Below are 15,870 nucleotides of genomic sequence, written 5' to 3'. Positions count from 1 at the left end.
CCCTGTATCTTGTAACCACCGGATTTCTATGCATCTCTTCAGCAGTAAGCCCAATGCACTGGTAGGCAGAATTACCTGGTACCCACTGCATTGCTCCTTATGGCTTGAACCTCTGGTTAATCTGGGGTTTCTCATAAAACAAACCCTTCATTCGTATCTCTTTTCTGTTGAAACTTAGAGATTCGCATTCTGGGACGATGAATCACGCATGCACATCTTATGAGGGCAAACTGGTTTCCATAAAAACGTCTCATGCTCTTCAGAAACTCTTCCACAGTTATGTATGGTAAGTACACTACTGGCTTAGAAGCAGATCCTGTCTCCATGCTTTCTCTGTCACCTGTGTTTATCAGTTGTTACCCAGAAGCCTTGAGCACATGGAGCCCAAGTTGGGTAGTCTGTAAGGTGAACATGCTATTCGTGAAGCTGTTGTAGTGGTTAAACTATTGTCCAGTACTATAGTGATAAATCAGTTGAGAAACATACAATTATTAGGAAAAGTCCTTTTTATGATGCATTCTAAATGTACTAGATCATAAATCACTGGAAAAAGATGTTGGATATGAATTCCAGGTAGTAAATTAGCTTAAATCCCTGGATGTCAGGAACAGCCCTATCCCTTGCACCCAATGGCAATGCAATTGATAAAACAAGTTTTTTCATCTCAAATGCTGGCAGAGGGCCCCTGCCTATCATGCGTACCACCCTGAAAGCTGCCATGATCATGTAGATTTCTGTAGCAACTTGTATCTAGGGTATACCCGCCCTATTACCGCTCCATACAAGGTGGCTGCCCATGGGTCCATCACCAGAAGATGCCTGATCGCTTGTACAAGAAGAAATTGTGGCACCATTGCCTTTAAATATGGCAGAAAATGTCAATTCAAATATTTCACAAAAAATCCTTTGACAGGAGCTCATCTTGAGACTTCTAGATATCTCAGTTAGTGCTTATAGACAGTATAAGCTGTTGAGGCACAACTTGTTTCTAGAAAGCGATGTGATAACTCTCCACTACGTAAAGAATTTTAATGTCTCTCAGTCAAGACATAGATCAAGTTGAAGCCTTTATGGATTGTAAATAGACTCCTCTGATGACACCTTTGTAATACATTCTATCAGTATGTTTATTGTCTTTGACTGAAATCTTCCTAAGATCTCCTGCCATCCATTCCTTGGTATCAGAAGAGCAGGAAGCTGAACTTTCTTGTGAAGGAAACCAATTTGTGGAACTCGTTGCATCTATGTTCAAGAGCAAGAGGAGTGTCTGGCATCCTGATGCTTGTGCAATACCAGTTTACTTGCCAAATAAATGTTACTGGTGAATCCAATGCTGGCAGTGTGAACTTAGTATAAAGCTAGTCAAATATATGTAAACTGTGAGTAAATTATTTATTCTTCCTTACAAACGAGTTCTGTATTTTTTGGAGGTTAGTGAGGGAGTGCATGGGTGCCGTCCCTGCTACCACCATTACCAACCCCTACAAACGCTGTTGGGTTGGGTTAGGTCCTCATAATGAATGGTGAACTCTGGCTAAAGCAGAAAAACACAAACTGTATGAGGACGACTGTGTGGACGACATATTCCTAAGGCCCTACCTCAGGGGAGCACAGTCAGAAAAAACCCATCATTCATTATTCCTCGCCCAAGCACGCTCCGACTTGGCACAATTGTGCTTTTTTTTAAATCCATTTTTTATGATGCTTTGCTTGAATATTCTATTCACATTGATGTATAATTGGTCAGACTCAGTCCTGGTCAGAAGATGAGAAGCTTTAGGGTTGTTTGGGAAATCAAAAAAACATTTGGCTGTGTCTTTGATAGCTACGCCATAGTCAGGGTCACTGGAATTATGCGTTTCTGCAACCATTTTCATAATTATAGATTTGCCACATAATCTGCCATCTGCTGAATAATCTGCATATTTTCTTTAAAAAAGTTGTTTCTAGCTCAGATCAAAAGTTACTAAAAACGCAGTGACGTGTTTGCGCTCAATGAAAGATCCTTCTCAAAAGTTACCCTGTCATCTTTCAGTTGCTTATTTCTGTATTTGGTTGTTAAACTGGTATTAATTAAGTTAGATCATTGCTCAGACAGTATTGCCATGTGTTCAAATTACAAAATAATGAAGAATCAACAAATGAGCTGCACTATGCTGCATAATATGCCTTTTATTGCTTCATAATTTACTTAACCCTGACATATAATTCGGTGCTCCTCTGCCGCATAATTCCAGTGTCCTTGGTCACAGTTAATTTAGCAATTAGCAAATCGCAGCACAATATCCCCTTTCCTGGCCAGCAGAGCAGAAGAGATTTACAGACTAGCAAAATATATAGCCCAAAGTCTCTAGGCCTTTATTGTTACCTATAAGAGATGGAATGTTGTTTAAGGGTATCACAGACACTGCTGTGTCTGTGGCACCTTCCTGTGTATGATCACATTTTTATAGGATAAACGATAGCTGTTGAGTGGCCATATGTAATGTGTAACACCTTCAGTCGATTCCAAATTTGTAGCTAGTGTCACATTGCATGCTGGGATGTTAAACCTATATTTATGATGGTAAAAATCTGATTCCCAGACTGCTGTAAGATAAATAGTCAAGACTGTATGAAAGTATCACACATGATATGGAGGCACTTAGCAGCTCTGCGAAACACCCTTCTTTGCTCTGATCATATTTCTGGACCAGACCATTATCTGTGTTCAGGGGGGGATAGGGCAATTGCTCCTCGGGCTCGTCTGACAGGTCAGTCTGTAGGCCTGTGCTATGGCCGTATGTGGGCCTGTTTAATGTGCTGATGGGCTATTTTTACTGTTAATTTCCCTAGTAATAACCCCTTAGCTGCTGGGCCTTCCTCCTCCCCCAGTGCTGAGCCCTTTTATGGCTATTTGGGGTAGTTCGTGTTTAGGCCTTCATTACTTTTTGTCCGTATAAGCTATCCACGCCAAATTTGTGTTCTTTTTTTCCAACAGCCTAGGAATTCTAAGGTACCCAGAGTTTGTGGATTCCCCTGGAGGGGACCAGGAAATTAGCCAAAATACAGCTAAAATTTCGTTTTTTTAAGAACAATTGTAAAAAAAGGGTTGCAGAAGAAAGCATGTGTTTTTTTTACCGAAAATGACATCAACAAAGGGTTTTCGGTGCTAAAATCTCCATGTTCCAAGCTTTCAGGGACAGGCAGACTTGAATCAGAAAACCACCCTTTTCAACACAATTCTGGCATTTTACTGTGAGAAACCCCATTTTTACTATTTTTGGTGCTTTCAGCATCGTTCCAGTTAGTGACAGAGATGGGTATTAAACGAATGCTGGATCCAGGACAGCTAAACATTTCTGAAAAGTAGACAATATTCTAAATTCAGCAAGGGTTCATTTTCCTTCAAGGTTTTCCTACAGAAAGTAACAGCTAAAATAAAAAGACATAGAAATTGGAGTAAAAAATAAAGCCATTTCTGTCCACGTTTTCTTCTATAACGTTTTACAGCAATGGCAGATTTGTTAAAGCAATATATCGTTACGTCTGCTGGACTCTTCTGGTTGCAGGGATATATAGGGCTTGTTGGTTCATCAAGAACCCTAGGTACCCAGAGCCAATAAATGAGCTGCACCTTGCAATGGTTTTTCATTGTATACCGGGCATACAGCAATTCATTTGGTGAAATATAGAGTGAAAAATAGGTATCAAGGAAACCTTTGTACTCCAAAATGGGCATAAGATAAGATGTTGAGAAGCAGTGATTATTTGTGCATATCTGAATTCCGGGGTCCCCATACTAGCATGTGAATTCCAGGGCATTTCTCAAATAGACCTCTTTTTTACACACTGTCTTACATTTGGAAGCACAAATGTAGAGAAAGACAAGGGGCAATAACACTTGTTTTTCTATTTTGTGTTCCCCCAAGTCTCCTAATAAACATGGTACCTCACTTGTTTGGGTAGGCCTAGTGCCCACAACAGGAAACGCAACATGGACACATCACATTTTTACATTGAAATCCAACATGTTTTTTGGAAAGTGCCTAGCTATGGATTTTTGCCTCTAGCTCAGCCAGTACCTAGGGAAACCTACCGAAACTGTGCATTTTTGAAAACTAGACATCTAGGGGAATTCAGAATAGGGTGACTTGTAGGGCTCTCATCAGGTTCTGTTACCCATAATGCTTTGCAAACCTCAACAGTTGACAAAAAAACACTTTTTCCTCACATTTTGGTGCTGGATAGTTCTGGAATCTGAGAGGAGCTATACATTTCCTTCCACCCATCCCCTGATAAACATGGTACCTCACTTGTGTTGGTAGGCCTAGTGCCTACGACAGGAAATGCCACAAAATACAACATGGACACATCAAATTTTCCCAATGAACACTGACCTATTTTTTGCAAAGTGCCTAGCTGTGGATTTTGGCCTTTAGCTCAGCCACCACCTAGGAAAACCTTGCAAACCTGTACATTTCTGAAAACTAGACACCTAGGGGAACCCAGGATGGGGTAACTTTTGACATTCTCACCAGGTTCTGTTAACCAGAATCCTTTGCAGACCTCAAAATTTGGCAAAAAAACACTTTTTCCTCACATTTTGGGGAAAGAAAGTTCTGGAATCTGTGAGGAGCCACAAATGTCCTTCCACCCAGCATTCCCCCAAGTGTCCTGATAAAAATGGTACCTTACTTGTGTGGGTCAGGAATAGATTACACAACGGTCAATGTTAGTCCTTACATGAGGGTAACTGTTGACCTTGGGGTGATCCATTCCTGACGCAGGCACTAGGTACAGGCACTCTAGTGGGGTAGCATTTTTATCAGGACAGGTGGCAAACTGGGTGGTAGTAATTTTGTGGATCCCAGCATATTCCTGTAGTTTGTGTGACAGAAATGCAAGAAAAAATAGAGTTTTTATTCAACAGTTCACTTTTGCAGGGTATTCTGGGTAAGAAAACTTTGGGGAATCTACACAAGCCACACCTCTGTGGACTCCCCCAGGTGTCTAGTTTCCAGAAATGTCTGGGATTGGTAGGTTTCCCTATATGGCCACCGAGTCCAGGACCAAAAACACTGGTGCCTGACTTACAAAACCAGGTTGTTTGTGATAGATAATTTTGATGTCTCCATAATACGATTTGGGCGGTGGAATTTGGGGCTGAAATTGAGGAGCTCCCAAGAGAGCACTCTCTCTGTGCTTGCTGCTGCATCCACCTGTTCTCTGGATTGGGCTAACCTGCTATTGTCCCGCTGCGCAGACTGTGCTTGCAAAGGGACAGCAGGACTGTCCTCATCACCTCCCTCAGAATCACTGGAAGAGGAGTTATCGAATGGGACTCCTCCGTCTGAAAAATTACTCTCAGAGTCTGCGGCATTGTCCTATCCCTCAGATGCTATCTCAGTATTTGCTCTCTCAGTCTCTAATCCTATGTCAGAACTGTCCTCTATAACCCTCACTACCATCCTGCAAAAATCCCCTTCATCTCTCCATAGCCCTCCTCGAACATACATTTAATTTGTATTATAGTGCAGGTAATGGCTGGCTTTACTAATTCACTCAGCTATTCACATGTAATACAGTTTTGATCTTTGCAGTAGGTATATAAACCTTCTGCGCTACTTTATGTTACCAAAACTGCCACTAGACAAAAATCAGATCCTTTTCTAGCAGAAACATAATCACAAGAGGTACTTGACTTTTTTATTGCTGCCTAAAAGCTACAGTTGAAACACGTCAGCTGAAGTATGTGCATAGCTTTGAATACGCAAGGTGCATATATATATATATGTAAAGAGATCACTAGATCACTTTTATATGTGGGTGTGGGTTCCCTGGGGGCCGATCGCAGCCCCCAGTGAAACCACATACGCATGGACAAAAGTGATCTCCATATATATATATATATATTCAAAACAGCCTCCGAGATAAGGGAGCCCCCAACTCCCCAACTCTGCAGGGCAGCTTCAGCATATGGGTAAGGAGCAACCCATAAATGAACAAGCAGAAGAACAAAAGTGTTGAAACCCAGTTCCAGTGCTGCATAGCATTTTATTCCATAATATTGATGCAGCACGCTTTGTATCCTTTTATTATTCAAACAGCACGCTTCATATCCTTGCCTAGGCCAGGATACTGTTTCAGGAAGGCCTTGTTTGAAAGGGGAGAATCTCTCCCTTGGAGAATCTCCCCTTTCAAATGAGGCCTCTCGAATGGTGGGGAGGCCCGTTCGGGCCCGTTTTCCCCTCTGGAGTAGGATGTGGCCTTACCTGCTGCTTCCTGCTCCGATGCGGAAAACAAGAGGTGCGCTGACATCACAAAAGTGCGGGTGGGAAGTTCGGGGGCAGACAGGGAAGCTCTTCTGTGTCTCCCGATGGGGATTTAAATAAAAAAAAATCCTCTGATGTGACGCACCAGAGGATTTTTCAGGCCCCTCCCTGGTGTTGGCCACTGGTCGTGCCCCGCACCACGGAGGGTGTGTGGGTGTCAGCCAGTGGCCGATGCTCGCACCTATCAGGTTAAAACAAACATTGCTTGCAGCAAGATCAAATCCATGCAGTCCTTCATACTCCTCAAAACACACATAAAGTACCCCAATTTGCATATATGGGCCACTTGTTTAATCGGTTCACTAATGGGGCCCACGTTTGTTTTTGGTGCCTGGCCCAGTCTGACCCTGGATGCAGTTACCTGTCAATGAAGCATTGCTTTGCACCTCCCTAGAAACAAGCAATGGCACTGACAATAGGTCTGACTTTAAAAGAATTGTAGGAAGCTGGCTCTTTATATGATATATCAAAATAAGACATATCGTGGAAAGAGTCTAGAGGTTCCCTTACCAGTGGACAGGGGCGTGCTCTAGCAATCCCAAGATGCTCTTTTAAGGAGTAGTGTGCTTGAGCAGCCTTAGGCTTATCAGAGAGGAGTGTTAGACATTTACCATAGGCACACATTTATTAAATTTACCTTAGGCACACAGTCAGTAAATGAGACACATGACTCAATAAGGGGATCCACACCAATTTACAAAAATAACAAGCATCTTTTTATATATTTAGGCACCAGAATCAATATGATTAGGTAAGTATGTTTTCAAAGAAAAATACTTTGAGGTTTCAAAAGTTTACAGTGTATTTTTCAGAAGCAGCAATGTTATCCAATGGAGGAAAAACAAATACTGTATACAGGTATAGTACAGCGACTTATAGGACCAGCCTCCTAGACTTAAGGTAAGTATGGGACAGCAATGGGGCAGCTGGGTGCTGAGGTACACTACAGTGTGGGGTGTCCAGTGTTAGTCAATGGGAATTAGTCTGGTTTAAAAGAGACTGCAGGTTTGGACTGGGAGTCCAGTTGAGGTAAACTAACAAGTGGGTTCACAGATGCTCAGCGACATGGGGACACCTTAGGTCCTCTTCTCCATGGGCCAGAGGCGACAGATGCAGAGGTGTTTTGAGGCGTCAAATTTTCTCCACCTAGAGCACTTGTGGTTGAGGGGGCCTGCGAACAGAGAGGCTGCAAGCGGCATCTGTGAGACTAATGGGCAAGTCTAATATGGGCTTTGTCTCTAGAGGGGCGAGGGACCACACTGGCACCATTGGCCCACTTCAACTTGGGCTAGGCAGCATTGGTGCAGTGGTGCTTTCAGATGTCGGGTTTTCAGCGGCCCAGAGTCCTCGCTGTACTCTTGGGGTGCCTGCAAGTTGCAGGGAAGCAGCTCCACAGGAAACCTAGGTCTTTGTTGGAGGTATGCAGTCCTCCTAGGCTTTTTGGAGGCACAACAGCTTGCAGGACGAGACAACTTTGGCACAAATCGGCGGGACAGCAAACAGGCTGTCAGGGCTGGGGCAAGGTCAGGTGCTTCTTCCTCATTCTTTGCTTTCGCAGCTCTTGAGTGCCCTTCTTCTTTGTAGGTTCCGTGGCACCAGGCGCTCTCCTAAATACTGAATTTAGCGGTGTTAGGGGAGTTTAGAGTAGTAGCCAATGGGATACTTACCCCTAGGGTCACTTTGCCCCCTATATGACTACTTCCTGTCAGAAGTGGGTATCACCCTGTCCCAGAGTTCTAGTTCTGCCATCAATAAGATAGCAGACTTTCAAAAGTTGTGTCCACATCAGGCAGCTAACCTTAGGGGTGAGACTGACCTGAGAGGTGGGCATGCCTCTGGCAAATAATTTTCCCACATTCCCAGATGCCAAATGGGCCCTAGGGCAGAGAGGTCGGCATCCTCTCTTTGAGGGAAGCCAGATCAACATACCAAGCATGGTGGGTTTCTTTGAAGCACCCTGCTTTAGAGTGCTTTAGAGTGCAGATTTGCAGGTCCTCCTGTTGGGAGGGGTATGCTAACACCCCTGCCAGACCAGGCTTTGTTCCTGTCTGCCCAAGAGCAAAGGCTCTCACCCTTGGGAGTCAGAAATATGCCTGGTGGTGGCAGGCTAGTTAGAACTAGTCAGCCAGTACACTGGAAAATGGTAGGTTTTTCAGGAGGCTCCTCTAAGGTGCCCTCTAGGTGCATGTATTAATAAATCCTTCACTGGCATCAGTGAGGGTTTATTAATATGAAATTATTGATACCAAGCATCCCTATTTTCAGTGAAACCATCATGTAGCTGGGGAACTCGTATTGACCAGTGTCCAGCACATATACTTTAAATGTCTTACCTGTTCAACGACTATGTCGAAGAATCAACAAAGACATAGCTGGGGCATATCTGCTCTCGCAGATATGTTCTCACATGCAATGTTAAGCATCCTTTCTTAGGGCTGTAAGGGTAACTTACATATATTGCATGCATTGCTAGGGGACATGGCACACAGGCTGTGTCCCATGTTATGTTTTCACTTTTAGCTGCACCAAGACAAGCAGCCTGTGATGGCAGTCTGCATGTGTTAGGTGAGTGGTCCCTCAGGGTGGCCCAATATATGCTGCAGACCTTGGGGATCATCCTTGGTACCCATGCCCCAGGTATCAGGGATACCATTTACTAGGGACTTTCAAGGGTGCCAAAGGGTTGGCCAATTGTGTAACAATTGCACAGTTTTAGGAAAAAAGATTCAGCACTGGGGACCTGGTTAGCAGGAACCCAGTGCACTTTCAGTCAAAACTGCATCAACTACCAGGCAAAAAGTGTGGGTGGCCATATCAAAATGGGGCACTTTCCTGCAGGAATGTTGTATGGTAATGTGAAGCATTACAAGTAAATGGCTTGAGAATTGATATGTATTTGTGTCGAAGCGAAGGTGTGTAGTTAATATTGATTAAAGATAAAAGGTCAGATGACAGTTGCGCTTTCAAGCCGGACCTAAACATCTATCTCAGATAGTGACAGCTCTCCTCCCATCTGTCTGCTGCCAAAAAAAACCACCATAAATGATATAGTTATCTAAGACACTTTAATAGTGTTGCATTGTGTGTACCCCTGAAAGTGCAGGCTCGGGCAGCTGGATAAATAAACATGATCACAGCTGGGTGGTGAGCTTATTCTTTGGAAACACACAACTTGTATCCAATCAAAACATGTACTCCTGGCTCCCAACATGTGGGTGGAGCCAAAGTCGAACTCTAGTGACATTCACATAATTGCCTGGCGACAGCTGCACTGTGAATCCAGACCATAAAAAGGCATCTGAAATTCTAAATCCTTTTGTAATGGACAGCAAGGGGCCGTTGGCCTTGTTAACAAAGACTGCTCCACGCAGGAAGTTTAAGCACAAACAAAAAGAAAATAGTTGATAGAAAGTGGGAGCAAACATCTCTTACAATTCCTAATGACTTATTTTTCGGCCGCTACTCTGTGTGAAACATCCACAATTTCTTTTGCTGGCCCACTGAACATAACGATTCTAAATACCAGGATCAATTATAATTAAAAACCATCATTTATGATAATTTATTGTCAAAAGTGTACATTACTCTTATTATTGCTAGAATGAATATTATCATTATTATTGGTTATAATAAGTATTATTGCTATTATTATTATGGATCACATTTCCTACTACAAAAAGATTATAAGTAGAAACAATGCATAATAATAATTATTATTATTATTGTTTATTTTATAAATAATTGCAATCTTACCCATTGTTCTTCCCTATAAAATTCCAGTAATATGGAATGTAATTCATTTGCAACAGAATCTTAAAAGACATTTTTTTAAACCACTGGCTAATTTTACAGTCAGTGGGTTTTTATGAATAGCTATGAAAGTTGGAATCACAATTTCATTCAACAGTTTTAGTATCTCCTTAAAGCTCAAAGATTTTAATCTCCTGTGGTGTGATTCAAGAATACAAGGGATAACCAAGACTGTAGAGAAGGAAAAAGTAGTATAAGGAACTTGGTACACTGGTACCTCATGAAATGGCAGTGCTTAGTTTGTAAAAGAATATGTGCTGGTGCCCAATGTTTTGCTTAGAAGCCTGTGCCCAGTGCCCCTCTTTCATCAACTCCCTGTATCTTTATTATACTCTTTCATTTTATTTTTCATAACTGCTTTCTTTTTTGTCACTCTTTTCCGACTTTCTCTTCTGTCTTCTTTTCCCCCTGGTTGAAGTGTGATGAGGAACAATAGGTATTTGTCCCTAAAAGCTACTACCAATGAGCCCCACCTGCAACCACCTGCTCAAATTAAGCATTGGAGAGGTGTTTGACAGGGGCTGTTTGGACTTATCCTCAAAGCTAGATTATCATCAACTTTTGCGCCGCCCTAACTAGGCACTATTCTTGCAAAAATCTGTAAAGAGTCATCCAGGGCTGTGGCGGCCTGTAACTTTAGGAGGGAGTGAGTGGGCGGGACACACACGCACACTCACACTCATTCATTCACACACATGCACGCACACACATCCATTCATAACACTCATTACCAAATATTTAAACATAGACACACGGACCAAATATTAATTTTAAAAAATACACACACACTTACCTGCAGCTCAGCCTCGGAGGTCCCAGGAGGGTTTGAACTGCTGCCTGCCCTCAGGCAGCAGTCCCATGCTTGTCACAGAGTGGAATGGGGTCAGTGGAACTGCTGACCCCACCCTACTCTGTAACGAGGTGTCACTGATTGACATTTGGCCCAGGCTTAACACTTAAGCACCCAGGTCGGAGTCAATGAGTGACACTACTCCTCATCACCGAGGGGGGGTCCTCGAGGACTTTTGGTGAGCTGAGAAGGTCATACCCACAGGAGCTGTGACCTCCTCAGCCCAGCAAAGTTCAGCTAAGGCAGCCAGGACCTTTGCTCAGCCTGACAGACACTCTTCTTGAGGGGCAAAAGGTGAGGGGGCCTGGCCCCTCAGCCGCAAAGGAAGTGCCACAGCTGGTCCAGGGTACAATGTAATGTGGCAATGCCAGGTTTGTTTGGCAATTAATTTGAAATAGTCTTGCTGATGGTATCAATATTATGCCACGCCCTCCCCTCAGCATGTGGGAATCAGGATTCAGGATAGGTTAAACATTATGTCCAAGCCGCAAAAAGGGTATCCTTTTTTTGTCTTTTTGCTGGAAAGATAGGCAGTGGGATCCAGCTATAGGAGAAGAAGGGGTGTGTAGTTTATGGTTAAGAAAAAACAATACTCAGAGAGGTCCACTGAAGCCATATATATGTTTAATGGCTAAAATGCAGTAAGTGCTAAAAAAATTCCAAGTGCAAATTAGCATATAATACTACATTTGTTTCAATTCCACATTTCTTTAATCCATTTTTAGGTATCTGCTTTAAGCGGCGCGCACATGCTGTCTCAAAGTGCGTCATGCCGTATCTACATTGTGGGCTTCAGACTGTCAATAGGTTTGCCATTTACTGGCACCATTGTTGCTCCATTTTGCGTTCTCCTCATTTGTCAAGGGCATGCATATGTTATGCCTCTTCTGATGTTTAGCCCTCCACAAGTGCACCGGCCAACCACTGCTAAACATATGCACTGGGTGCGTGTCCAAGATGGTGATCAGATGAGACTCTCTCACTGGTCTTTCCGACCTGGCCAACTCTACAGCGTAGGACAGCGCCATCCCTGTCGTATACGATAGTCCCCTCGAACCCTTACAGATCTCTGTTTTTGCCAGGTGACCGGCCGATCCCGCTAGCCCACCCGAGTGCTTAAGATCAGCACCCACGACCAAAAGCTGAGGTTTTACCCGACCGCACTCAGGGACATAATGGCCGGAGCGGCAGCCAGTAGATGAATGGCGGCCCATCCGGATGAACCCAGGCCTGACCAGATTGTAAGAAGGGCTTCCCCTGCTCCCTCTGACCGGGACAGGTGGCTCCTGCGAGGGACTCCACCGAACAACTCCCTAGCCCGACTCCGCATATCTGCGATTCCAAGAGGAAGAGGAGAATCGGCCCGTGTAACGCCGCGCTCAGACGCGGCATCTCTTTCTGCCCTCGCGGATGGAACGCGCTACCGATATCCGGAGCGCAGTTCCCCGCATTTTTTGACTACACATTCTTGGAAGCATATATTTCGCTCCTGGTCGCGCTACACTTACCTGTAGCTCTTTTTTCTTCTTTTTGTTGTTGGTGGGTTTGTCTGGTCTTTTTACCTGTCTCTGTCCATGTTGTGTCCATCTTGTCTTCTTCGTGTTTTTGTCTCAGCATGCTCTGTTTTTCTTTTATACTACTTTCTTTTTACTATACTGGTCTATGGGCACTTCCCAATTCAAGATGGTGTTCTTTCCTTTTCCTGTGATGTCACTTCCCTTTTCTCAGTATATAAGTCATTCAGTCTAGTTCCACCTTGTGTTGCAAACCCTTCCTTCTGGTTGTGCTGTTCGCTCCTATTCTTTGTTCCTGCTTTTTGCCTTGAGAGATTTTTGCCTGTTCTTTGTTCCTGCTTTTTGCCTTGGGAGATTTTTGCCTATTTTTGTTTCCTGTTGTTTAGTCCTGTTTTTTCTTGTTTTTCTTCAGGAGTTCCTGTTTGAGGTTTTTTCCCCAGTGTTGGGGTTTTTCCCTCTGGGACTCCTTCTGGAGGGTACGGTCTGCTTTGGCGTAGCCTGTCAAGCGGCACCATGGCTACTAGAAGGGGTCGCCCTTATCTGGGAGTATCCAAAACCTGTATTTGGTGTATTCGCCAACCCGGTATCCAGAGGGGAGAAGTCCAGCGCAGTACGTAACACCCCGGGCCTACAGCCATAAACAGGAGAGGCAGTGAGTGTGGGCGCCACCCAAGGTGGCCACTGCCAGCTTAGCGATGGGTGGTGGTAAATCAGAGATCTCCCTCCACTCCACCACTCACTTCTGAGGAGAACTTAGAGGGGCTGACAGGGGCCCAGGGCCCTAGAAAGAATCAATTGGGACATGGGAAGTCCCAATTTGGTCCTAGCTGCACCGGGCCATGGGTAGACTGTGCGGCGATGATCAGATGGCGCCCTGCTGACACCCAGTACAGTATAGTCAAACTCTTGACTTCTTGGCTGGTTGCTCTCCTGATGTGAGTCCTGGCCAGCAGCCCCATTTAGGCCGGGTCAACAACATTAAAAAAAAAATATTGGCAGAACACACAGTAAAAGAAATCATACTCAAATAACACTTAAAAATGTTTATTATAGCATCAATAAAGGCTAAAAACAAATTCAGATTGATGACAAAAATTCAATACCTTCCTATTTCCCAACTATTCTCCAAGGATAAACCCCTGCCAAGATATATTCATAAATCATAAGGCAGATAAACTCAGAATGTAATAGCTGCAGGAAAAAAAGGGCAGTTCAGTTGACGAATATTTAAAAGCCTAAGCAGAGGCACTAAAAAACGTTTCCTAGGTACATCATAAAGTTTGCAGAAAAACATACATGCAACAGATTAGGCAAAAGTCGAGACACAAGGGCACAAGTCTAATGCTGCACCATGAGAAGCGTGGCTAGAATAAGCTCCAAAAAGATGTGCAATTCCCAGGCTAAACCTAATTAAATAAAACCGTTGGGCATAGGTTAAAGGAAACAGCAGATAAGGCTCCATCAGATTCGTTGTGACCAGGGGCAAGTAGCTCACCACAGTTCCTTTTTTCCAAGTGCTCTGAGGATCTAGACTGTTCTCTCAGTGTTAAGAAGTCAACCCTAAGCTGCTTCTTTGAGATGTTTCACGTTGTCATAGGGTTATGATAACAGTCCTCTTGTTCTAACATGGAGAATTGTTCCTTCATGTAACTGAGCCATTTGAATTTAGAGGACCAGTCAGAGGACATGACATCATAGAGTAAAGCTCTAGTGAGCTGTGTTTCCTCTTTAACCCAAATTGTGCTCCATAGCGGCAGAGGCACAAGTTTAACATGATCCGTGAGCAGGACCAACCCTAGTTCAGAGTGCCAAATTGTACTGGGGAAACTAGTTGGGAGTAAAAGAAGCTTCCTTAAAAAATATTTTTAGCAACTTGCAAGTTTTTAACATCACAAAATCCCACACACTCCTGCTCCAAAGCCAGAGACAAACACTTTGCTCGGTAAATGTTCAGCATTGCACCCAGTGAATGACAAACCTAAAAAGAACAGCAATAGCTTGGTCCAGTTTGAGCCTTCTGATCTTAATCAGGTGAAACCAAGGGTTGGTGCAATCTAATGGGATGTCTAGGTACGTGAAGGTACTGACGCTAGACAGTTTCTCCCCAGCAGAGATCGATGTTTGGGCCTTTTGGACGCAGGGCCTATAACCATCACGTGTGACGTCGAGATATTAGTTTTAAGCCCCAAACCATTCATGAAAAATAATGTAGATTTTCCTAGTCTCTTGACGGAAAGTCTTAATTTTATTAAAGACACGGAGGCGAGTATTATGAGTTTCTTTTCTCACTTTATTAAATAGCAGCAGTCAAGAAACTACAATTCCCATAAGGCAAATTGAAAAAAGCCAATGGGCACGAAAACGTGTACAACAATAATGAACCAATACACATGCACATAGGGTATTATGATGTCACTAAAATGAAAATTGCAGCAAGCTCGTAGACAACGCACAAATCCCTGTGAGTATCTGATAATTTACAAGACAAAATAAATATAAAGTAATTTATTATCAATATGGGCGTGCAACCACCAAGGCTCCTGCTGCAGAAGAAGCCACCAGGGCTAAAATAGCCCTACTCAAGAAAAACCCAAAAGGCGATGCACTGCCACGCAAGAAACAAAGTTGCATAAAGTACAAAAAGAGTCCAGTACTCCAGTGTTGTCGATGAATAGTTCTTTCTTTTTAATACTTGTTTGCAAGTCCAAATGCTTTATGTTTTCACAGTTCCGTAAGTATAGCACATAAAACAATAAATGGGCAGCCAACGCGTTTCGCCCACATGTGGGGCTTCTTCAGGGCTGTAATGCAACATAAAAAACAATGTATACAATGTACACTACATTACAAGAATCCAATTAAATAAGACACCCGTAAAGTTCAAAATGAGGAAATAATAATAAATAGACCAGAGAAATACTATGTACCAACAAGAAACATACAACTTAATGAGGCCGAGAAAAAGTGCACACAATTCATAAGTGCATCCAAATGTGCACACATAAAAGAAAAAATGCAATGGGATGTGTGATCCGAGAATTCAAGTGATATATAAATATCAAGACAAAAAAGCCCCAAGAAATGGATAAACGTGCAAGAAAAGTAAGCTCATCCAAGGAATATGCATGTGAAAATAAGAGGAAAGAGAAACATATCCGTGTTTGAAAAAATCAAGTAGATAAAAGACATCACCCTGTGCTGGAGAGACGAAATGAAAAAGACGTATAGAGGATAGTACATATATAGTAGAGCATACCACGGTGGAATCCAATCAGTCGCAAGCAGCAAAAGTAGTGCGTTTGGACACAATAGATGCCTAGCAGGAAAGAGACATTCATAAGTCAAAAACGAAATTTTAATTAAAAATGTGGGAATTAAAAGT

This window comes from Pleurodeles waltl, chromosome 10 (assembly GCF_031143425.1).
Source record: "Pleurodeles waltl isolate 20211129_DDA chromosome 10, aPleWal1.hap1.20221129, whole genome shotgun sequence".
NCBI lineage: Eukaryota > Metazoa > Chordata > Amphibia > Caudata > Salamandridae > Pleurodeles > Pleurodeles waltl.
The sequence above is the reverse complement of the archived record's forward strand: the minus strand, read 5'-3'. Positions refer to the sequence as shown.